This window comes from Haemaphysalis longicornis, unplaced genomic scaffold (assembly GCF_048455015.1).
Source record: "Haemaphysalis longicornis isolate Haplotype H1 unplaced genomic scaffold, Haemaphysalis longicornis Haplotype H1 scaffold_6, whole genome shotgun sequence".
NCBI lineage: Eukaryota > Metazoa > Arthropoda > Arachnida > Ixodida > Ixodidae > Haemaphysalis > Haemaphysalis longicornis.
Genome location: NW_027526407.1, coordinates 75,616,361 through 75,641,881, shown reverse-complemented (window position 1 = coordinate 75,641,881; position 25,521 = coordinate 75,616,361). Strand labels below are relative to the sequence as shown.

General features: G+C 49.1%; 1 long non-coding RNA gene across 2 annotated transcripts; it reads right to left on the bottom strand.

Annotated features, from left to right (window-relative positions):
• Positions 1–7,100: 7,100 nt before the first annotated feature.
• Positions 7,101–25,222, bottom strand: LOC144143519 (uncharacterized). 2 transcript variants are annotated; one of them, XR_013317108.1, is made up of 3 exons: positions 24,352–25,222; positions 11,992–12,104; positions 7,101–8,699 (listed from the first exon to the last, which is right to left on the bottom strand). It is a non-coding gene; the product is annotated as an uncharacterized LOC144143519 (long non-coding RNA). The 2 variants fall into 2 exon arrangements; XR_013317109.1 differs by lacking the exon at positions 7,101–8,699 and having other exon boundaries at positions 11,090–12,104; positions 24,352–24,493; positions 24,574–25,222.
• Between the last annotated feature and the right edge of the window lie 299 nt (positions 25,223–25,521).

Below are 25,521 nucleotides of genomic sequence, written 5' to 3'. Positions count from 1 at the left end.
TTCCCCGAATTCCGCGAGCGGCCCCTCCCTCCAGTCGTGGTGTCCCGTTACGGCCAGAGGCGCCTCTTAATGGCTTTTCCTTTCCTGCGCCCGGCCGTTCTGTCGTCCCTCTGTGGGCTCTCTCCACGACTGGACGGAAGGTCCGCGCACAGTTCTAACACTCCCCCCCGCAATGAGACAGGGCTCATTCTACGTTATGTTGTTTCCAATGGGAACAGGAGCTGAACCGGTCGCTTTACTGTTTTTCCCTGCGGCACCCTGACCTCACAAGAGCGGATTTTGCCGTCTCGGCCGGGAAACACTGCTGTCACGATGCCGGTCTTCCAGAGCAGCCGCGGGCGGTCCTCCCGTATTAACACCACGTCGCCGACCCCAGGGACCCCTCCTTTCGTTTTCTTCGAGGCGTAGGCCGAACGAAGCTGCCCCAAGTACTCTTTTCGCCACACATTCCAGAACAGATGCAGGATCTGCTTTCGTTTTTGCCAGAGCAGTCGGAGCGAGGTCGCAGAGCTTTCCACGAATTTTTCCTCGTGCAGTGGCAGTGTGGTTAGGCGTCTTCCGGCCAAGAAGCAGGCTGGTGTGAGGGGGGCACCATCGTTAGGGTCGTCGTAAGTGTAAGTGAGGGGCCTAGAATTTATGACTGCTTCGACCTCGGCGAGCACCGTTGACAGCTCGACAAAGCCAAGGGTCTGCCGGCCGATGGTCTTCTTTAGGGCCAATTTTACACTTCGAACCATTCTCTCATAGAACCCTCCCCACCACGGCGCTCGTTCAGCAATAAACTTCCACTCAATGCCCGAGTTGGAGAAGTATCTCTGGGAATCGGGGTGCCGCAGGGCCTTCCAAAGATTGCCCATGTCTTTAGAGGCGCGTTTGAAAGTCAAGGCATTGTCCGAGTAAACTCCTCGGCATAACCCCCTGCGTGACACAAAGCGACGAAAGGCATGGATGAAAGTTCCTGTGCTCATGTCCGTAACGAGTTCCAAATGCACTGCACGCGTCACGGCACAGGTAAACAACACTATATACACTTTCACCATCTTGCCCTTCTCATTCACAAAAAGGGGGCCGGCAAAGTCAATGCCGACAACCTCAAAGGGCTCTGCTTTGGTGGTCCGTTCGGGGGGAAGGAGTCCGGTGTCTGCCTCGATGTGGGAAGCACTGTACCGCCGGCACACAGCACAAGATCGCACCACACTTTTCACGAGTTGGCGTCCACGCACAATCCAGTATCGTTCGCGCAGCTGCACGAGTGTGTCTCTGGCGCCCGCGTGTAGGAGTTGCAAATGTGCTCGATTTACCAGCAGGACTGTGTATCGGTGCTCCTTGGGCATCACGATCGGGTGGCGCTCATCCCTCGTCTTGTTCGCAGAGCACAGTCGGCCGCGTATTCTGAGCAGGCCCTTTTCGTCTGTAAACAAGTTAAAGTCCTTCAACGAAGAGTCGTTTGAAAGCTTCATACGCTGTGTCGTGCGGCGTATTTCGTCCGAAAAGGCCGTTTGTTGAGCTTTCTTCAGCCAGTACTCTTCGGCTCGTTCAATCTCGGCTGCCGTCAATGGACCGGAAGTCTTTTCCTTGCTTCGCAGGTTATGCAGAAAGCGCATAACCCAACCCGTCACGCGATTCACCTTTGTCGCCGAACTGAAACGCGTCAACTTCAGGAGATCGGGTTGTTCTTCGCAAGTCGTTGTCGCTACATTTACTTCCTTTTTCGTTTCCAACTCTTCAGGCGTGAAACCAGACGGACGCTCCTCGGACGGCCATACTTCCTCCTGTTGTCTTATCCATGATGGACCGTGCCACCACATGTCGCTCGATTTTAGGCTAGCCGCGGTCATGCCCCTCGTCATGAGATCGGCGGGATTACTTTTGCCTGGGCAATGCCTCCACTGTGCGACGTCCGTGTTTTGTTGGATCTCTGCAACCCGGTTCTTTACGAACTCCTTCCACCTTGCCGCGTCACCTCGGATCCAGTGAAGGGTGATCATCGAGTCCGTCCACAAGTGGATGCTGTCGATATGAAGCTTGAGGCTTGACCCGATGAATTGGCAAAGTCGAGATGCCATCAAGGCTCCCATCAGCTCCAGCCTTGCCAATGTGATGGGCTTCACTGGTGCCACGCGGCATTTGGCCATGATCAGGGTGCAGGTTCGTTCGCCTGTGCTGCTCTCTGTGCACAGGTATGCAGCCGCACCGTACGCCTTCTGGCTGGCGTCGCAAAACACGTGTAGTGTGCGGTGCACAGGGTTCCCTCCGATATTTCCCTCGTACGTTCGGGGAATGCTCATCTCACTGAGCAAAGGTAGCTCCTGGCACCACTTCGTCCATTCGTTCAGTAGATGGTCGGGTAAGGGGTCATCCCAGGCGATGTTTGCCTTCCAAATTTCCTGGAAGAGTGTTTTTGCCCTCACTGTGAAAGCTGACAGGAGACCAAGTGGGTCGTACAGCCGAGCGCTTGTCTGTAGGACGAAGCGCTTCGTGTTTCTTTGCTCCGCAGAAAATTTGATGACAGGATCTGGAGCAAAGGTTAGGAGGTCTTCGTTAGGTAACCACGTAAGGCCGAGAACCTTTAGCAGGTTGGCGGGTTGACCAAGAGGTACTTCGTTGAGGCTGTCCTGCGCGAAAAGTTCTCTCATTTGGCTACTGTTAGACCCCCACTTGTGCAGGCGCATCGACGCTGCAGCGAAAATGCGGTTAACCTCGCCGTACACCTTTACCGCTTCCTCTTCGCTGGAGGCGCCGCACAGCACGTCATCGATGTAGATGCAGTTTTTCAGCATCTTCGCTGTTTCTGGGTATTGCTGCTCCATTTTCTCAAGGTGGCACTGCAGCGTTGCCGCCAAAAGGAAAGGGCTTGACGTTGTCCCGAACGGCACTCGAGTCATCCTGTATGCAGCGATTTCCGGCAAGGGCTTGTCATTTTCGGGCTTACGAGCAAACCACAAAAATCTAAGCGCATCGCGGTCTTCAGGGGCGACACTTATCTGCAGAAACGCCTTTTCCGCATCAGCGACGAGTGCGACTGGGTGGCTTCGGAAATTTAGTAGCAGGCGCACGAGGTCTGGATTTAGATTTGGCCCACTGTCCAAGTTGTCGTTCAGCGAGTTTGCGTCCGTACTGTGCGATGACGCGTCGAACACGATTCTGAGCTTGGTTGTCGTGCTGTTGTCTCGCAGAACAGGTTGGTGCGGCATGTAATAGATACGCTGATTGCCGTCGTGTGGATCAGTGGGCGCTTCCTCTGCTACGCCATCGTCAATCAGTCGCCGCATCTCGGTGTCGTACCTTTCCATGAGTTCCGGGGCTCTGTTGAGCCTTTTTGTCAGGGAACGAAATCGTTTCTCTGCCACTGCGCGGTTGTCTGCCAACTTTACGTTATTCTTCCACGGCAGCTTCACCTGGTAGCGGCCGTTAACTGTCTCGATGTTGTTCTTGAATTCGTCCTTAACCTGACAGTTCGAGGGGTTTTGAGTTGTTTCCGACACTCCGACGCCCTCTAGCTCCCAAAACTGCCTCAAAATTGGCGCTGTTTCTTGGTCGGCTACTGTCGTACGTAGGACGATCGCGTGGGCACAGTTTACCAGCTGACATGTTGTCGAAGTTTGACCCTGAACTGCCCAACCGAATCTTGTCTCCACTGCCATGAGTTTGTTTTGCAGCTTTCTTACAGAGCCCGTAATGCACTCCCAATAATAATCAGAGCCAACAAGGATTCCGGTGCTCGCGTTCGTTAGTACTGTTGTGTCGTCACCGAGTGGGCAGCGAAGTTCTTCTAGCGACTTGCGAATTTCGTCGTCAGGGCAGGGAATTTGTTGCTCGCAGATTGAGGGTGTTTCCAGCGCCTCAATTACCCTTTCCGTGTTTGCATTATGCCTGCTGATGAGGCGAACCTCAACCACCCGGAATGTTCGTGCGTCGCTCTGCCCTCCAAACACTCCAATCGAGAGTTTCTCCGTGCGGAGCGGCCGACAGCCGAGTCTCTTAGACAGCTCCTCCGTAATAAACGATCGTTGGCTGCCGCTGTCGAAAAGGATTCTTGTGATACTCTTTGTGCTCTGTCCACTGCTCCACGCTGTCACAGTCGGCATGAGTACGGAGGGGCGATCGGTTGTGTTCTCGGATGCATGCAGAGAGATGGGAGCGTTAAACACCTCCTTCACCTTCGTTTCTTCGCCATGCGCATGCATTTTTCTCAAGAACTCCGGGTCGCACATCGTCGTTGCGTGCCGTCGTTTGCAAGCTTTGCATTCGATGCTTGCCCTACAACGCTTTGCAAGGTGTCCGCGCTTGGTGCAGCGGAAACACCTGCCTTTCGATGTTAGTATGGCCTTCTTTTCCCTCAGGTCTATTTTTGCGTTGCAGTCGGGAGTGTCGTGTGCCTTCGATTGACAAAGTAAGCACTGCGTGTCGGACGACGTCCCGTGCAAGGCCGCTACCGTTGGGGTTCTAGGGGGGCCCTTGTCTGATGCCGCGTGATGCTTGCGAAAAGGAGGCGGGGGCTTACCGTGGTTGTCATCGGGTCGGCTTTCCGCTGCCCTCTCACGGCTCTCCAGCTCTCGTCGGTAGAAGTGGAGGAGAGATCGGAGTGGGGACCCTTGAGATGACGCTGATGAGCCGGTTGATGCAGAGTCGCCGTTCGCTGATGCTGCACTGCTTGTCCCGTCACTATCCTCGGCTTGCCGGCGGTGATAATCCAAAATCATGTCCGCTGGAAGCACACGTAGCAGCACGGGGTAGAGCATTGCACTGTACGACTCGTCCGCCACACCCAACGACTTGAGTCCCCGCATGTGCACCTGTAGCCTGTCGTAAAGACGCCGCAGGGCGGGCACATTCTTTGACGACGTCAACGGCTGCGCGTCGATGAGGCCTTGCATGTGCTCTTGTATCAACGCCGCTGGGCTGCCGAAACGCTGCTGTAGAAGATCGACGGCGTCGCTGTAGCACTGGGCAGTCGCTGGGAGTCCTGCAATAGCAGCCGCAGCATCTCCGGTGAGCAGGGACCTCAGGTAGTGAAATCGGTCGCTTGCAGTCAAGTCCGCGTTCTTGTGCACTGATTGTTCGAATTGTTCCCAAAACGGTTGCCAATTTTTCCGCTTGCCGTCAAACCGAATGAGTTCTAATTTTGGCAGCTTCGTTTTTGGGGCTGAAGTTTTCTGCGGTTGAGGCTCGTTGCTGCTCGTGCTTGTAGTCTGTGCCTGACGAGGAAGACGCTGCGTCTCGATCTTAAGCTCGAGTCTGCCCAAGGAATTGGCGATCTTGTCCGAATATTCCAGGACCTGCTCGAACTCTTCGTCAGCGTCCTCATCTGTCAGGCACCTTTCGATCGCCGCGTCCACTTCTGACAGCTTGACGCTGGCCGTTTCAAGGCGCTGCAGGATTGCCTTCAATGCGTCGACGGTCGGCTCGGCGCTGGCCGCAAGGCATTCGTCGATTTCTTTAACGATGCGGGTTACCTGTGATCGGACGGCCCGTCGTTTCTTTCGTTGAATCTCCATGTCGGTGCTTGAAGTGGAGTCGGTGGGGTCCGGTCGATGGGGTAATCCGTTCCCGGGTTTCGGCACCAAATTGTGTTGTAAGAGATACTTCTCCTGTCGTTGCAGGTTTTTGAATTAACCCAGAAGAAGCACTTCGATATTTTGTTCGTTCAACTGTTTATTCACACTTCTCGTTGGAGCCAATTCGAGCAGTCGCCGGAGCGATGCTCGTCCGTGGGCCCCTCGGAGTCGTTCTGTTCCTTTCCGCTTTCGCGGTCACCAAGAGCCGGGCCGCTCCCTCGCTTCCCCGAATTCCGCGAGCGGCCCCTCCCTCCAGTCGTGGTGTCCCGTTACGGCCAGAGGCGCCTCTTAATGGCTTTTCCTTTCCTGCGCCCGGCCGTTCTGTCGTCCCTCTGTGGGCTCTCTCCACGACTGGACGGAAGGTCCGCGCACAGTTCTAACATACCGCGTGGGCCTTGCTGAAGCATGCCATGTAGTGCAAGCGTGAATTGCACGATACTCCCTCTCTCTCTTCTTTTTTTTTTACAAGTTGTACCTTTTACATACATCTGTTTCTGGAATCCTGTCGGCAGTCTTTTTTGCGTGTGTGTATGCGAGTGGACCTACCTTCTGCGGACTGTTGCCCCGATATGTAATGCATTTAGGGCCCCTTAGGTAAACAAACAAACAAACATACAAACAAACAAACAAATAAATAAATAAATAAATAAATAAATAAATAAATAAATAAATAAATAAATAAATAAATAAATAAATAAATAAATAAATGTGTCCAGACGCCACACAAGGGCCGGCTACATAAACAGATGGCATTGCCAACCATTGTTTACAGCCACAGGGCTAGGGCTGTGCCTAGCGAATGAGGTACGCGGTTCTTCTGGTAATATTAACGTTAAAACTAATTCTTTGAAACCTTGGTTGGCTATGACCTATGACGGTCCACTAGCGTTCGAAGACGTCAGCGACCGCTAAGGTGAAATAGCGAAGCACACGTCTGAGCAGCCGCTTCACATGTACACGGAGCAAGCAGCCCCCCATTGTCAGCGCTGCTGACGACGACATCGGCGCAGACGAGCCACGCGGGGTGTTCGGTATCTTCCGAGCAGGCAGGCAGCCGTCGCTCGCTCGTTACCCGGAACAGCCAGCATGGCGCCGTCACATGCTTGCTGCCAGGACGACGTGCGCGTCTTCTACGCTCTGTGGGAGGAGCACGTGGCTCCGTGCTCGTTTGCGCGCTGTTCAAAGGGGCGACGAAGAGAAAACACAAGCTCGTTCAATTTAAAAGAAATAGCATTTGGCGTCTCAGTCAGCTCCACTACAGTCGCGAAAGACGCTTTTTAACCCAAAAACTGGAGAAATGGCGAGAAACTTTCAAATTTCGCGCTGCAATGACGCAATATAGAGGCCACGGCTAAAGATATGGTTATCAGTGAGTAAACTGCACGTTATCATTCAGGTGATGGGATCAAACGGAACTTCAGTCGGCGCCACTACAACCTCCGAATCATGTTCCTTGCGGCGGTAGCTTTGGTCGGCGCCCGACGTCTCTACGACGTCGGCACTGCTTAATCAATCAATCAATCAATCAATCAATCAATCAATCAATCAATCAATCAATCAATCAATCAATCAATCAATCAATCAACCTTTATTTTCGGTGCCCAGGAACAACCCTAAGGCCTTGGTGCTGGCACACCATATACAAAACATTAATAAAAGAAACGTAGAACAGCACGGCACAACACACAAAATCCTCGATATGACAGAAAAAGTAAAGCAAGAATACTTACAGAAATTAAGAAAAAAAAGCAAAAAAAAAACAGTGTTGCAAGCTATGGCCCTCGGCCAGCGAAACTTTCAAGGCACTTGAGAAAAGGAAATATACAACAAAATACACAGTGCATATGATAGAGACAGAGTGCACATATAGAACGAGAGTTTAGATGTCTGAAAAGTTACACTGCAATAAAGTATTAGCGTAAAGCTTCGAACACTCATATACCGTATTTACTCGCGTAATGATCGCACTCGCGTTATGATCGCACCCCTGAAGTTCGTCGTCAAAAGACGACTTTTTCTTTATTTCCCAAGCGCAATGATCGCACCCTGAACTTGCCACAGCCATATGTCGTAACTGTGCCAAGTCCAGCTGACGATGGTCGTGCTTACCTATGTTTCCTCCTCTTTCAAAGGGACATGCTACGTTATTGCCGCAGACTTGCCGATATTAGCGATATCGGCAAGCATGAGTTCATCATTGAAACTCTCACTAAATGCACATAATGTACTAACAAGACAAAAAAGATGTCTTAGAGTGTTTTAGAGAAAGCTTTCTTAGAGTGTCTGCTTTGATGTCCTGCACTGTGACAGCAGCAGCCACTTATTCGTCACCCGTTCTCACCTCGCAGCCAACTCGTTTCGGCGCGTTCCGTAATTCATAAAAACAGTGCATTCTGCGTCACTTTGCAACGCGGCCAGTGGTGGTCCATGGTGTTTTTGTTATGTTTGTATCTAGTATGTTTGTTATGTTTATGAGAACTATCGTAAAAATTCTGACCTGCAACTTGCTTGAGTTTTCTGTGCTGAAACTTTTTTCGCGAAGAATCTACCTTGCGTAAAGAACGCACCCCTAAATTTGCATCATAATTTTGGGAAAAAATTGCTTTCATTACGCGTGTAAATACGGTACTCTCATGCTCAACATTTAAATTGTATCTTATGCTAGTTAACAGAGAAGGGAGAATTGAATTAATCCTATTTATCCAGCGCATGACACCAAATACATACATTGTGACCCCGTATCGAAGTGTGTGGTATTTTAAAGCATATGCTTTAAAACAGTTTCACGAACAGATAAGAGTATAAAGTATCTAATGCTGTACAAAACACAAGAAACAGACCGAAATTTTCGGCAAATGTACGCTGTGTTCCAGGATAAGTCACTATCAAAAAACATACCAAGATATTTAATGGAAGGTGCACATGGCAGAAAAGAGCAAGTACAAGGGGAGGAATGAGAGCTGTGCAGAAACAAAGAGGGATCGAGGTAAACTTTGCGGAGTGCTTTACGGAAACAAATCCGGTGAGTTTTAGCAGTGTTGACAGAAATAAGGTTAGACGAGAACCAATCTTCCAGATCAGCATCTTGCAATGTGAATATTGCTTCTCGGTAAGTAGGCGCCACGGATACAATGGTGTCACCTGCGTATTGATATAATGAAACGCGTACATAATAAGATTAGTTATTTACGTATAAGTTAAATAAGAAACAGATCAGTATTGATCCCTGGGGAACGCCAGAAATTATAGTTGTGAAGCCACCCCGAAAATTTTCTACTGAGCCAGATTGCCGTCTGGCACTTCAATAGTTTTCAAGAAATGCTAGACACAGACACATACCACTAAACGGCTGACCATGACAGTTTATTGAGAGAAAGGGGGTGGCAAACGCTGTCAAAAGCTTTCCTAACATCCAGTAATACAGCATATATTATCTCGTTTGAAGTGCGCGATTAAATTAGCATCATTGCTATGAGGCAAAACACTCTTTTTAATGAACCATACTTCTACTTGGTCATCATGGTCCCTTCGAAGCGCATTGTCAAGTTCTTTACGGCACTTACGCGCGCCGTAGATGACCCACGGACTCAAACAAAAACGCCGTGCACCAGTAAGAAAAGCTTTACAAATGCATATCGATGTTCACAACGGCCTGGTCTGCTTATTTTAGAGATATGTCACTTCTGTACTAAATTAAAAAAAAATCAAACTCTTGCTTGCTAGACAGCTGGTGCCATCTATTTAAAACTGGATAAACTAAAATGTGTTTTTCTTTTATTTTTTATGTCACTAAAGGAGTCATATATTTCAAAAAAAAAGTAAACTAGGCCGTTTGGAACATTTGCATGGGTTCTTAAACCTTTTCTTATTATTTCACGATGCTGTTTAAGCCCGTGGGTCATGAAGAGGTAAGCTCCATAGGAATGTGATCAGGTGAGTGTCCCTTAAGCGAGTTCCTATCAGTCGAATATATTCGACTGATTTCTGCGAAGCGGTGATGGAATGGGTGCCGAGTCGCTTTTGTTTACAGGAGTCCCGTTCTCGCTCACGAAGCCTTCGACCTCTTTCTATCCTGGGAACGAATTGGAGCGAAGCCTATATAAGTATATTGGCCGACGGAGTACGTCGCCGCGCGGTGCCAAACCCTGCGTGTAAACGCCGGCTGTTATTCATCGGGCCCGTGAGGGCGCCAAACATCTCCGCCATTGTTCGCGAGCACAGGACGCCTCGTTCCAGACTGCGCAGTACACGTCATTGCGGAGTCGCTGGGTAAACGTTCCCAGAGGAAGAAGCTTCAGGCAACGACATCGCTTTCGGGGAACACCGTCAACAACGCGCGCCTCCGAAGAAGAGCCGCCGCTCCCGCGGCCCGGATAGCAGTGGCCGCCATTGCTTGGCTCTTATGTTCAGAAATAAATCTCTCCCACTGTCGTACTCGTGGCGCAACCGGAGAAGCACTATGGTCGGCGTTGAGCCAGGAAGCTGCCTGTTCCAAGAAGGAAGAGCCGGGGATGAGGCCTTGTTTGTTTTTGTCTACGGATAATTAGTCGAGCGCAATCCTTGCGGAGGTTTTTAATTACCGTCTTGACACGGCTGCCAAGGAGTGCCCTTTCTGGGGGTTCCAAGGATAAATAAATACCCTTTTTATCCGTGCCGAGGCCTGAAGTTATTACTTTTTTGTGTATTAGGACGTAATTAAACCACTCAAGTGCTGCCGGAAGGAGTAATTAAGGACCACAAATAATCGATTTAGCTCGCGACAGTGTGGGAACGGTGGGTTTATGAAAACTGGGCACAGCCACTTTCAAAGAACGTGGGCGAGAAAAAATGCGAATTGAAAATAGGAACAAACTAGAATCACGGTCAATTAAAAATTACCCATTGATATTTGAGCTAACAACGCGTTTTACGTTGGGGTATCGCCTGCCCGTGTGAGATCACGGCCCAAAATTGTTAATTATGTGGCTGCGTACCGGGTTTCAAGAACACCCCGTATCGTAGCCAAGCACCGTGATTACGTTACGCGCGAGATTACTGAGGCTCATGCCATTGCCGAGCAGCTTGACAACTGCATTTCTTGCCCTTCTGTTGCACTGCCTAAAAGAAAACTTGCGTATCTGGAATGCACATTACTGCCTTGTGTGTCTGTTCTAACGTTATGACACCCCGCGGATAACCTGGAAGACAACTTTGGGACTGCGTGCTGATACACCATTGAAGCTTTGTGACGCCATTGGTCCTTGGCACTCAACTGCCGCGGCAACACGGAGTACACGGGCTTTGGTGTCATTTCTCCGTGACTCCGGCCTGAACGAAACTCTGTGAATATGTGCCTTAACTTCACTTCTGTTTGTGCGCCGTGTGCGTGATCCTGCATTTGTCAGCTTGTGTGCTTATTTGCTTTTGTAGTGTCTGTAGGAATTTTTGTGTCTTCGTTTCCCTTCACTTTCGCACATCTCATGTTCATGTGGAGTAGCAAGCCAAGCTCGCTGCCAGGCTGACTTCTCGTCATTTATTAAAGGCATTCCTCCTCCTCCTCCTGTTCTAACGTAGAAGTCTCTTTCATCTAGTTTTATGTTAGGGCGAAGCCCCTTAGGGGCTGGGGCTATTGGCGTCTCCTGTCGTCGTCGTAATCGTGGTTTCATGTAGTCACGGTACTAAAACACCGCTGAGCTAATTTACGCCTCGCGCTAGAGAGCGTCGTGCTTCAAAGACAACATACTTTTATTGCAAAGCTGTATACCTATACCCCCCCAACGGTTTCATCTCCGTTGGCAGAAACGCCAAGGCGCTATGAAAACATTTATGAACTGCATGCTTCGCCCCTCCACAGGTTCCACGTTAGTGAAGATGGCCCGGGATTTTTTTCCATCTTTCGCTTATGTCTTCTCTGACGTACAAGTATAAGTACGGCTGTTCCCCTTCATTAAAATTCACTTGCGAGTCAGCGCCGTGGCTATTTGCCCCTTTTCTCAGTTCTCGTTTATCCTTGCATACATGTACGTAGGGCAAGTTGGTGCACGTGCCCAACTCCGGTATTCAGACGTCCTGTCACACTGTAGGCTTGGCAGAACGAAATTTCTCACCATCTGATCCTCGTTTAACAAGACAAGAAGCCAGCACTCTTTGGCGATTGCAGACAAATTTCCATCCTCAACAGCACCCTCCTCCATTCTATCTACCCCACTCAGTATCCATCCCTTTGCAATTTCTGTCCCACGCCCGGAACCCTGTACCGCCAGGTATGGGTGCCGGGATGGTTCGCCTGGTCGCTCTGGATCTTGGACACCAAAAATAATTGGTAAAGAGGGCCTGGGCGTCAAGTAGCAGCGGATGCCCTCCACTGGGCGAGAGCCCTGCCACCAGCACGTACGCTCATCAATAAATGTTTATTCTATCTCTCGTAACTGTTAATTATGAACTGGCGAAGCACCTCCGTCGGGCAGTTCAGTAAGAACGTTGCGTGTTTGGTGTCAGAGCTGGCGCCCACGTGATTCTTCCTCCTCCGATGCAGCAGTCTTGACAATTTGGCTCAGGATCACGGCACTGCAGGGCGAAAACCACCACAAGGTGAGAACAGGCACAAAGCACATTCTGGAAGCCCGGGGCTCCTTTTTGCCCTGCTGTTAACCATATAATGCAAGTCATATCCTAATGCGCAGAATGAGACCGATAGTTTCTTTCCGTCATGGTTCAAGAGCAGTTGCAGGGCATCATTTTCCAGGATTGAAAGATGTTCATTGTAGGGCAGATTTGTGAGCAATAGTCGCACTGTTCTGGTGGTGGGAAAATTCATATAAGCGATGAACTTGTCCTGCTAGGTGGGACAAATTACTTCCGCCGGTGGACTTTCCTTGCAAGTTTCAATCCAATAAATTAATTCACTCATTTCCGCTCGCTCGACGTAGCTGATACCACCATCATCATCGTCATCTCTGAACCCTGTGACAAACCTGTACATGAACATGTTCAGGGTTGTCACGAGTGGTGGCCCAGGACTTCCAGCTGGGCAGGTGGTACCGCAAGGACCCAACGCCGCTATTCTCTTTTCTTCAGCCAGCCACTGTAGAATGTCACGTGTAGCATTCACGCGCAGCACGCGGCTTATGAAATTGATTATAAATACGCACAAGACTTGGCTTTAGCTGGGCCCGCTCTCAAGCCGCCGCGGCTGCACACTGGGCGATTCCCCGACGCGTTCCTGGAGCCCAGAGCGCCACGCGTGACCCAGGCATTAATCAGCGCTTGCGACCGGCGTCTCCGCGAGGCAGCAGCAGCAGCGATCGCGAAGAGAGCGCGTGCCCAAATGCACGCCGCCGGCGCGCGCTGGTTGCGTGCAGCCAGCCACAGGTTGCCAGGCCAGTACGGCCGAAGCCCGCCGCCGCCGGGCGGCATCCACTGCGGTAAAGGGTCGTTGGCCCCAATGGTAATCGCGGGCGGTCTGCTTACCCCATTTCGGAGGAGGCCGCCGCGGCTTTCTGGCTGGCTAGGCTCGCAGCTACTTCGACGACGACGAGAGTTGGGGCCCGCGCGTGCGCTAGAGAAGCAGCTTTCACCCCCCTCGCCTCTGCTGTGCTTGTTCTGCTGCATGCCCTGGCGTCTGCTCTTGTGTGTGTGGTGTGCCCTCGAGTAGGCAACCGGCGGACCAATTGTGTGTTCGTTTTGCGATCGCCTTTTGTAGTAGTACGTCTTTATTTCGGCGACGATCGACTGAACCTCCCGCTGCGTGTTGTCTGACAGGGCGCCCCCCTATCGCCTCTCCTCTTCATTGATTCTTCTTTCGAATCACTTCGTTTTCTGTTTTCCCCTGTTTGCGTTGCTCTCTCACGCATCAGAAGGGCGTGTTTGTCTCTCTTTTTTGCGGGAAAAAGCAAAACCAGGAAAGAAAAATGTCCTAGTAATGAGGCGAGAGCAGGTTCGAAACGCGAGGGGTGTGCCTCGAAAGCAATGACGTGGCGGCCAGAAGATGGGAAGTCCGAGATGCGCAGGAAAAGAAGGAAGGACAACCAAGTAAAAAGAAAGAAAAGGGGTAAAAATAAAGAAGGCGGAGCGGAGAGGAAGGTGGTAGGACCGACGTGGGGGCAACACCACTTTTGCAGCAGCCGTGTGTGACACTGACCCAGATTCGAAACTGCGGCTGAGAGAGAGAAAAAAAGCACGGCGCAGACGACAAGTGGCTCTCGGCTTGTCGTCGCCGTTGTCAGCCTGGAAAGTCGTCTGCTCGCGCGGTAGCGAGCAGGCGATAATATTCCCTGGAAAAAAAAGGAGGGAGGAAAAAGAAGTAAATAGCCGATGTAGAACGTCGCACTTTGCCAGTGCACAGCGACCAGACCAGTTCGCTTTTTTACCCGCTTCCCGCTCTGTTTCAAGCCGCCAAACTGACACTGGGGTGCCAACCTACTCCACCCCATTTCGCAGTTTTTTTCCCCTTTGGTTTAACTTTTTTTTTTAGGTGTGCCAGCTTTAGATTACCTTGTTCCCCCACCCCGCCTGCCTTTTTCCTGCGCTATGCTGCCTTTAGTAAATGGAAGGATAGTACTTCCTTCTGATGAGAGGCATGTACCCCGCCGTTGCATTCTGTAACAGGTAACTGGGGCTAAAAGCAAGTTTAGTCGTAGGCTCATGGGGAGACTTCAACCGAATACTAGACCAGAGGGCCAGACTTTCTTCCGGCGAGGGAGGGCTTTTTGCGTCCCGGGGATTCTTCCTATCATTGTTGAAGTAAAAACGGACACACTGATTAAAAAAAAAACTGTTAAAAACCTTAAAAACTTTGAATAACAACAAACAAGACGTTTCGGCTTCGCTGAAAGCCTTGTTCACAATCTGTGAACAACGCTTGTGAACGAGGCTTCCGTAGCGAAGCCGAAACGCCTTGTTTTTTTTTTGTTTTTAACAGTTTCTTTTGGTCAGTGGGTCCGTTTTTGCTTCAACATGTCTCCCGACCAGACGCACTTCCGTCAAACTATCAAGTTCCTATTATTGTTGTACACATCTCACAGGTATTTGAGATGTTCTTGACTGGATGAAGCAGCCGTCCAGACCTGGGGATGCTGGGAAGATCTGAAGTGTTAACTTCGAAGTGACAATAAGTAAAGGAATGACGTGAAAAAGAAGCTTCGGTGGCAAAGAGTGGAATCGGGCATTGCAAGTTGGCGGTGGTTGGTAGTCTATGGGAGAAGCCTTTGTCCCACAGTGGACATGAATAGTTGCGGCTTGATCATGGTGGTTATGATGATGGGCTAGTACGTTGCTGCATTCGGTTGGAGTGAGAGAGATAGGTAATAAACATTTAATAGAGCAAATGGTGATTGTTGAGCCGCCACTCAGTAGGGTACGTTGGTCTCTGTCCAGGTGCCCTTGGGCCTTGGCTGCAGCCCTGGCACGGGTTGACCAGAGAGAAAGAGATCGGGTAAGCCTGGTGGGAGTTGGTCAGCAGGCCTTTAACTACTCGGGAGAAGCGCTGCGGATTGGGGCGAGAGATGCGGTGTTCGGTTTGAGGTACAAAAAATAAGGCGATAAAAGCGTAATCTTCACTAGGCCGGCGGAAGTTTGTTGTGAGGTAGGAACAATGTGAACTGGCAGGATATGTACGAGCACGAGAAGGAAATAGTGGGAGTGTACGTGCCTTCACCTGGCCAGCTTGAGAGCGCACAATGATCTCTTGGATGTCGTTGAGGGCAGCCATACTTAGGCAAGATTTATGTTTCCCTGGGGCAACGACTCGCAGCCATGCAGATCTTTCTGAATAACGGACGGTATCGCAGGATGCCTGTGTGATCTGATCTCCTGCAGAAGGGAATGACGTGAAAAAGAAGCTTCGGTGGCAAAGAGTAGATTCGGACATCGCAAGGTGGCGGTGGTTGGGAGTCTATGGGAGAAGCCTTTGTCCCACAGTGGGCATGAATAACTGCTGCTGCTGCTGCTGATGATGATGATGATGAGCCAATAAGTTGCTTAATTCAGTTTGAGAGAGAGAGAGAGAGATAGGTAATAAACATTGAATAGAGCAAATGGTGTTTGTTGAACCGCCACTCAATAGGGTAAGTTGGTCCCTGTCCAGGTGCCCCTGGGCCTTGGCTGCAGCCCTGGCACGAGTTGACCAGAGAGAAAGAGATCCGGTAAGCCCACTGGGGGTACAGAAGGGTTTCGGGCAAAGTTTTGTGGAGGGGTAGAGAATATTTTGTTGAATTTATTGAGAATTGAAAACCGCGGGTTGTGAAAGAAGCAAAAATATATACCGGGTCATCTCCACTAACTTGAAACCTGGGGAGGGGTGAAGCATGCAGTGTATAAGTGTATTCAAATATTGTAGGTCTACCTCTTGCCACACGGCGCGCGCTGATTAGGCGCCGGAGCAGCGCCGTGGGTGGGAGGAGCTATCGCGCACTTGCTAAGGCGGTGGCGCCATCTCTTGCGTTGAACTGGATTTAAGCAATTAAATGAGAGACAGCCTTGCCGTAACTTGGCTTCGGGTCACCCATCATAGCATGCTAAGAAGTATGCTAAAGTAGCGCGAGTTTTTCGAAAACGAGTGTTCCGGTGTTTTAGTACCGTGTCTACATGATACGACAGGAGACACCGACAGCTCGAGCCCCCAACGTGCTCCGCCCCTAAAAATGTTGAGATATTTTGCTCTTTGAAGCTGGAGGACCAGCGAAGCTTTTTAGTGGACCACATAGTGCTGACACAGAATTTACTGTTAAGGTGTCCGCAAATGGTCTTTTCTTGAGCGTTGACGGTGGTCATCCATGCAAAATACACATATAAATACGTGCGCAGACGTGTTTTGACTCTACTGGTCTTGAAAATGGTGCCTGTTGATGACTAATCAACTCAAAACGCGTATCCAAGTGATGGGACGTATAAGTTGTAGGTCGAATTCATATTTTTGATCTTAAAAATGCTGGCGATTATTAACTAATCAATTCGAAGTACATATATTTAAGTGATGAGACGTATACGCTTCAGGCGTCTTCTCAAAATATTTTATAAAACCGTTCCAATGAGTTCCTTATACGTTCGGGCTGCTAAATTCTGCACCACGAAATATACTTGAGAGGGAAGAAAATTTTCAGGTGGGTCTACGTTCGTGATTTTTGTGAGGCAACTTCAGAGTGCAAAATATTGGTACAAATAACTTCCTACTTACGTTTGGGGCGATAACAACGATAACATACATTGTAACTGAATCGTGTCGGTTCCGTTTCTCCTTTTTCCGCTTAGGTACCGATGACCGAGCCGCGTTAAACACTCAGGTTAATTGTGCCACTGAAATGTTCATCAATTGGAAACGGGCATATGAGGTTCATATACACACACACTGGCTGTTTAGGATAATAGTTTGCAAGTGTCGTATCGCCTGTATGAATAAGCAAGGTACACACTTCGCCAAAATTTTCTAGGCCAATCCTAAGCCTATGCGCGAACACAAAGAAAAGTATTTTCTGGTAGTTTAGTTTCAGCCTAGCTCGGAACGTAAGCTTGTACATTGAATTTTTTTTTTTTTTTTTTGCGGCGTGGGCGGCTTGGACTAGATAATTTTGACAAATGCTGTACCTACAGCACCAGCGTAGTGCCTAAGCAAGCTGCGCTTTAAGTACATTTATGCGTATAGTTGTGCTACATATTCTCTTTCTGTTGAAATAGGTTAAAAAAGACGAGTCATGGCGCCCAAAGAGGACTCTCTCGGTAGCTGCTTATATTGTTTGGCCTGTATCGATTCCCATTCCCGTTCCTAATCACCCATTTCCGCCTACTTGAACCACTGATGCTCGTGTTTCATATTGAAAGCGCTACTGCTGCTACTATTGCTACCACTACTACTACTACTACTACTACTACTACTACTACTACTACTACTACTACTACTACTACTACCACCACCACCACCACTACTATACTACTACTACTACTACTGCAGTACCACCACCACCACCACCACTACTACTTCTACTACTACTACTGTTGTTTCTAGTCTTCTGTCTTTACTGTATCTGTAGGCTGTGACTTGTAAGTTTGTGTCTCTTGTATAAATTATAGTGCTACGCTTGCAGTGATGATGTCTGTTTTTTTTTTTCGCACTGCACATCTTGCTTGACTCCCCAAGAACATATAATGTTCAATTGTCGTGTATATTTTGTGTCGCAATTTTGTTACAATTTCATCTGTAAGTCCCTCTCACTCAATGTACTGCTGTGTCTGCAAAGTATTTTTTAAATTAATAAATAAACAAATAATCAGTATGCATTGTCACGACAGAAAATTAACAGTATTAAATTATCGCGTTCATTCACGGGAAATTGAAGAAATGTAGGGAAATACCGTTATCCCCTTCAGAAATCCACGGCATTGTCACTCTTACAACAGATGGCACAGGACGTCGGCACCACGCATTCAGAGTAGCACCTAGAACGACTCCAATCATTCCGACACGCACCAAACCGCATCGGTCGCGGCACTTCCAGGATTTCACGACAGCCGGGCCAAGAACAAGGGTAGCGTGCGATACGGTTTTTCTCACGGAGGAAACAAAAAAGGAAGAAACGAGACACAAGGAAAGGCGGAGAAGAAAGAAAACAGGGGGAACAAAAAAGGAAAGGGGCGTTGAATTCCACGGGGCCTTTGTCCATGACAGGGCGAAGGTCGGCGAGCGGGAATCTTAGCCAGCCGGCGCGAAAGTCGGCCCAGAGAAGATGGTCCTCCCGCGAAGCCCACTGGCCAAGTAGCGGTAAGAGCGACGGAGCGGATCGCCGCCTCGCGCGGGGAGAAAAGAAGCGGTTCCACGTGGATATGCGCAGAAGAAACGCACTGGGAAGAAGAAGATGAAGAAAATAAGAGGAGAAGCGACCGACCGGCTGGCTGGCTGGCTGGCTGGTCGACCGAGTTGCGGCGGAACGGCGGCCGTCGGACCCTGGCCACCGCTGGCAGGAAAATGCACGCTCGCTCCTCTCCTAGCGTGTCTTCGAGCGTCCCTTTTCGCTTCTTTTTCCCTCCCCGCTCGCTGTCGCGGTCCCTTTCAAGGCCAAGTAGTCGCTGCCCTCCGCGCTGTGCGATAGAGGTGGGCAAAGAAGATCTCGGCTCTTCTAATACCTGTGACACACGGCAACGCTAGATCTCCTTTAAACTAAACCCCTTTTGCCACGCCAAAAGACATCTTGTGGAAAGGAGTGGCGCTACTGACACACAGCAACCCCCGATCTCCTTTATGTAGTTGCCGTAACTGACACACCATTAAAGTGGCGCTAGCAGTTCTGTGGAGAAAGCATGCACAATAACGAAAATAAAGTGCGGCTAATAGGTCATCTTCATTATTTTAGAGACGAACCGTGCGTTTTATTGTTGTTTAGAAAAATAAATGGGTAATTTCTCATATATGTATTAAACAGCAACGATGGAGTGCTTTTTTAGCCTATGTTCTGTGCCTAATCTGGCAACAGTGGGCATATGTTTACAAAAATACATTACGATTGGGCTTGTTTAGTGCAATTTAATTTCATTGCAGTTTTAAAAATTTATGAAAGTATTATGAAATTGCATTTGGTCGCACTAAGTTCTGAGAAGCTTGAGATTTGCAAGTGCCTGCTTACGAGGCTGCGCCGCTCGCTGCTCCTTTTCGTTCGGGAAAGGAGATAGGCGAACACCCCTTACGGGAAATGCCCGCTGCGGTGAAGGAGATTCTCCTTTGTCGTGTGTCATCGAGGCAAACGCCGTTTCGGTAGCAGTCCTTCTCTGCAAAGGCCTTTTAGGCGCCCGTGTGTCAGGGGTATTAGCTCTTCTATCCTTGGACGTGGAGTGCCATTGCGGAGATAGGTCGGTGCTTGTGGAAGTGGCGGTTTCCACCGGCGTGCCAGTTTGTTGTGGTAAGGATGTTGTCGCAGCGGTGAAATGCAATTTTTCGAGCAATCGTTGTCAATCGCCTCGTGAATCGCATTGTGAATCTCCGTTGTGAATCGCCAATTGTCGCCTTTTCCTCTCCCTTCTTTGGCATCTCGTTCTTACATTATTTTAGGGACGAAGCACCTTAAGGCCGCGGCTTGTCCGGCGTCCGTGCTCACGGCACAGCACCGTGTAAATCGAAACATATGCGAACAATAGGTTCACAAAGGGTTAACAAGAACAAAATGAAAGTTTCACAAAAGGTTAGAGAGAGAGAGAGAGAGAGAGAGAGAGAGAGAGAGAGAGAGACAGCACCGTGTAAATTGAAACATCTGTGAACAAAAGGTTCACAAAAAGTTCATCATCATCATCAGCAGCCCATCTGCGCCTACTGCAGGGCAAAGGCCTCTCCCATTAATCTCCCAAAATCCAATTATCCAACAAAAGGTTAACAAGAAGAAAATAAAAGGTTCATAAAAGGTTAGAGAGAGAGAGAGAGCACCTGGAGAGCCGTGCTCCGCATGCGCGAGGAGGATTGGATTGTATTCAATTGGGTTGGATTGGAATGGATCGGAATGGATTAAATTGAATTAGATTGGATTGTAAACCGTTTTAGCAGCAGTAAGCACTCTCACGGGTGGTGTACGGTAAGAACGACCCCCAGTGCTTCGCCCACTCGCCATGATTCACTTCGTGGAGATGCGTGAATTTTTTCCTTTGCTTTTCTTGTATGTATGTGTTGTCCCTCCGATTTTATTAAACAGTTGTCAGTGCGCAGTATTTACGTCGCGTGTATGTGTCCGTTTTTAGTCCGTCTTGTGTTATAGCCAGCGCAATTCCACCAAACGATGTTCGACCAACTAGCCCTCCACCAAGCGTTACTAAAGCTTATATCATAGCGGATTGGGCGAGTTGGCGTGAATTCATCTCGTGAAACAGTGCACAAACACACACGAACTGAGGAAAGGATAGACACATAGGCTCTTGTGTCTGTGTTTTATGGTCTTGTTTTTGTTGTGGTTATATTTTGTGTTTTTGTGTTATGTTTTGTGTTTATGTTATGTTTTGTGTTTTATGTTTGTTATGCGTTTTATGAGAAGACTGGCGTCGTTGGAGTGAATATGGCAGCTACGGCTGTGGCTACGCTACAAACGTCTCAATAGCCTCAATTGGCGTTGTCCGTGCAAAGGAGTCTTACGTGCCGAGCCAGGAAGGCGATTTAGAAGGACTTTCGAGTGTCTTGTAGTATATTTATCACGTGCTTGTTCCAATATGATATTTATTGAGTGTACCGAGGTACTAGTCAATGAAAGCATAAATGATGAAAGCTTAAAAATAGACTCCAATCGGCGAGTCTGGAGAGAAACTACTGGCTTTGAGAAAGCTGTTCAAGCAGTGTCTTCACCGTGACCCGGATGACCCTGCAAGAACAGTACAATTTATGAGGAAAATTAAAGCGGCAGTTGCGTGGAACTCCTGGCGAGAGCACACAAGGTTATTAATGTAGCGGAATAATTACCGCGAGGCAAAAATGCCACCGCAGGTGATCCGAAGCTTCGTGAGAGATTTAACGCCAGTAGTGGCTGCAACGCGTGCATATTAACAGGTCGCAGAAAGTCAAGTGAAATGGCAAACGGCATCATGCAAGTACAAGCCAATGAGAAAAGCAATATGTCCATAAAAAAAGCTAATCGCCGCTCAGATAAAAAAATGATCTAAGGAGCTATGTGCATTTTTAATACTACAGGATATTTCACAGTCTGGGTTACGAAATTGTCATTATAACTTAAACACAGTTTATTTCACTTAGCCTGCACGTTGACCAGGTAAACAAGAATCCGCATGTAGATGTTTGAATTCCCAGATGCAAAAATACCACGTTTGCTTTGTATTATATAATTTTCGAGATAAATGAATGTTAGCGCTAGTAATATCAAACAAATACGAAGTGAGAAATTTGACCCAATAACCACTTTTAGGCACGAAATGCATTTAGCAGTACCCAAGTCACTTCCGAATTTCTGTTCATGCGAGCGTAGACACCTCCAGCGCTGACTCAAAAATAAAACGCGCTTGTCAGCACTAGTGATCAAACTCATAACCGCCCATATAACCAATAGTAACCACTTGGTCACAACTCCCTTAAGTGAAAAAAACGAGATTTAGAAATTTTACACCCTCGCTTCATCCCGTTATCGAAGTCCAGGAGACGAAAGAAGCATGAAAACAAAATCATGGTTTGCAAAAATGCAAAAAATACAAGCTCTTGCTCAATAAACGTACAGGTTCATCTAGTGTAAAAAATCTCAGAATCGTACCCACCTATCTCACATACCAAGAAATTATACGCGGCAGATCGGTTAATAGACAGATGTCAACGGGTCACCAGGCGTCAGAAAAAAAAAAAAAGCAACTTCCTACCAAGAAAGGCTTCCCTGCCTCTAATAATGCTGGCTTCCTTGCTTGCTTGCTCGTTCACTCTCTTGTTTTCTCATTTTCTCGCACAGCTTAGCTCCAGGGAAGCTCAGCTATCATTTCTTCATCTGACACAGAGAACCGAGCAGAAAAGCCGACAATCCAAGAGACGTCTTTTACGCGCACGGGAGCAGGTGATGTCTGCTGACTGGCTTAATGAGGCCGGACCCTCTTTCTCGTCAGCCCCTCCTCAGCCTTGCGACTCGGGGGAAAGTTAAAGCGCCGCCGAGACGACAACGTGGTCGACGCCGCACTCAAGCAAGCAAGAAAAAGAGCTAAGCCCAACAAAACACACGCCACGGCGGCAGAAGCCGAAGCGGCCGTCGAATGCAGGATGTCCGCCGAAAGCCAAGGACACGCTCGGCGTTCCTATCTTTTTTTCCTCGTAGCCGGCAACGAGCTGCCGGGCGCTTCCTGGCACCATCCCTTTGAGACTCCATTCGGAGACGCGGTGAGGGGCGAGGAGGTCACAAAACAGCCAAATTGCCAGTGCCTTCCTCTTCCGTCGACAACGACGCCGCGCGTACAATGTGGCGATTACGACGGGCAGACGAGGGCGTCCATTCCTCGCCTCTTTCTTCCGCGAGGGGGAGTTGTACTCGCTCGGCGACACCGCATCCGCAGGCGTTCCGCAAGATGCAGAACTGTGTCCAATGCTGATGCAGGGGCGAAACACCTGAATGACAGTGGTGTCGTGGTCCCAGATGGTATTACACGCAGTGGTAACTTGGAGGGACAAATATCTAACAACCACGCAACTACGCATTCTTCGAGGCGTGCACTTAAATACCCTCCCTACGCCTCCCCGTCCTTTTCTTTCTGTATCCGACACTCCTCCGCGTGCCCCAAATGTGCCGAGCCCTACGCTAATGTGGAACATTGTATTTTTCCCTGCCCCTTTCAACACCGAGTCCTCAAACGTGGCGGGCTTGGCTAGCCTTGGCCAGTCGGCTTTGGTGAACCCGGCCCAAGACATCCCATGTACTTTCCTCCTTTATCCAGTGGCAAACCGGCGCAGCGAGTCGCTTTGGGAACAAGCTGGGAACAAAAGGATTCTCACTAATTAAAACTGCACGCAAAGATACAGTAGAGTAGGCGCCACTAGAGCTTTTTGTCACATAACAGGATGTAAGATGACGTGACGAGTGCTGCGTGGCACGCGCGAAGCAGCTTGCATTCTTCTGCAAAGTGTTTTGTTGTTAGGCGTTGTGTGTCACCTAAATATTTCAACGTTTCTACCGCGAAATGACAGTTGAACTAAGTGGGGATGAAATAACAGTCCAGGGATAAAGAACGGACTTTGCGAACTCGCGACAGAAGCGGCTGGAAATATTTGGAAGAGGTCTTCATCGTGCAGGGATGATGATCAAAGCAATAAAGCTTATCACGTCTGCTTTGGTGCGCACCGTCATTTTTTTCTTCTTTGCACTGCTTAGACTAAAATGAAAGACAATCATTTCGATCAGGTATACTTTCAGGATTCAGTTTAGATCGATAGCATCGAAAAGCTGCGGTCCTGATTGTGCTCATACTCTCTTCTGAGCTGAGCGTGACGTGCTCAAGTGATTAACAAATCAGCAGTGTGTTATACTGCCCGCCACTGGTAGAGCGGTTTAACGCAGAAACGGTGAGTGGCTGTAGCACTCTTTTAGGCACTGGCGTAGCCAGAAATATATTTCGGGGAGTGAACAATGAAGAGATCCTTTGCGCGCAAACGTTACCCTAATCATAAGATTAGTTTTCTTCCTTCATTGTAATATCTAATATTTTCCCGCTTAAAGGCCGACGGCATCAAAAATGGGAATGCAGCGCTTACAAAATTTCGGGGGGCGTTCTGACACCGAAACACCCCCACTGGCTACGCCCCTAATTTCAGGTGGAGAAACCTTATTTCGTAATTTATTATTTATTTATTTATTACATATACCTACAGCGCCGATATGGCATTATTGTAGGGGGGTTACAATCTTGATGCATAAAGCAATCACAGAAAGGGGCAATACACAAAAGGGCAACATCACTTAGAAATACAATGGCGGAGCATAATAAACAACTGTTACATGTTACATCACAAAATCATCGATGGCAGTGTGAAAATCAGATGCGGCAACTACTTCACTGGGTAGAGCATTCCAATCTTCAATCGTTTTAGGAAAAAATGAGCATTTAAAGACATCAATGCGGCACTGATACGGTCTAATTTTTCTTGGGTTATCTCGTCTAGTAGTTATGTGAGGAGGTTCGTTTATATAAATGTTTTTGTTAATTCCTGTCTCATCGCTTAGCAGTATACCTAGGACACTTGATACATACCAAGACATTGCGAAGCCGGATTTAAGCTGTGAAATGTACACTGCCTTATGATTGAGCCGAGCAAGCACAGTGATGGCAATTGCTGTTTAAGCCGAGTCATGCTGATAAAATCATAAGTAAATCTTACCGAGGGTAAAACGACCCGGTGTGGTTGCACAGGGCACAGGAATGCACAAGGCTGTCGTCTCGGCTTGTCTACAAGCTCAAACAAGCCAAGGCGACCAGTGGATGTACTTAGGGCGCGAATCTTTCTGGAGGTAGGAATCTTTCTGGAAGGGCCAAAGCGGAAAAGCTCTGTGAACGAATGCGATTACCCTCAGCAACGTTTCGCGAAGTCCTGTCCACCCACCCGTTTCCCGGATTGTAACTTCTCTGTTGTGCCTTCCCCTTCCTTGAACATGCGAGGAAGGTTAGCCGTCGAAACCGAAAGACGACGGCCGAGAAAGGATGCCAAACCGTACTCGGGTGTTTATTGTTCGGAGGAGATGGTAAGCACCCGAGAAGAAGCGAGGAAGGTTTCCGAAATTTTGAATGCAAGCGGGGAGCTCGTCGAGGGGTGGTGGGAAGCACACAACGCAGACACGCCAAACCAGAACCGAAACTGGCGCGCAATTTTTCCCCCCGCCTGTAGCAGAATCTCTTCTCGCGAGCCTCGTGACACCAAAGTAGAAAGAGAAAAATGGACGCCGAAGAAAAGGGTGTGGGGGGGGGTCTAAAGCCTGGGTGGGAGGGAACGTGCGATGGGTGTAAAGAGCATACTTGGCTCCGGGCTTCTCTGGTTGTATTTATCTTCAAACTGCCACGGCGCCGCGTAGTTGCGGAGGGTAGTACAGGAGAGAGCTCAGAACTTTCGCTTTCTTCGTATTTGCTTCGGAGAACCACTTTCTGGGAACGGGAAAAGTGGTTTCCGCCGCGGTACCTCCTCGCGAGAGCCTGTTCTCGCCTGCTGACTCGTTCCGAGTTCCCCCCCTCGCCCGCCGCCGGCCTCACCCGCCCGCTTCGAAGTGGACTCGTCCGGGCGCGGGAAACCGGTTTAGCGGGTCGCGAAGACGGCGCAGCCCCGCTGAGCCGCATATTGAGAAGAAAGTGTTTCTGCTCCTCCGGGCTCGTTTTTCCTTCTGGCTTCTTTTTTCTTCGCCCCCCTTTTTCTTTACTTCTTTGGGCTTTAGGTTTTTTGTTCGCGAGGCTCTTGCCGCTCGCTTATTCGCTTCATCTCTGGCGCTGAATCTTCCCCTCCCTTGCTTCCACCGCTGATTCAGTTCGGGCGCCCAGAAATGAAAGGATGACCAGGCAGCGC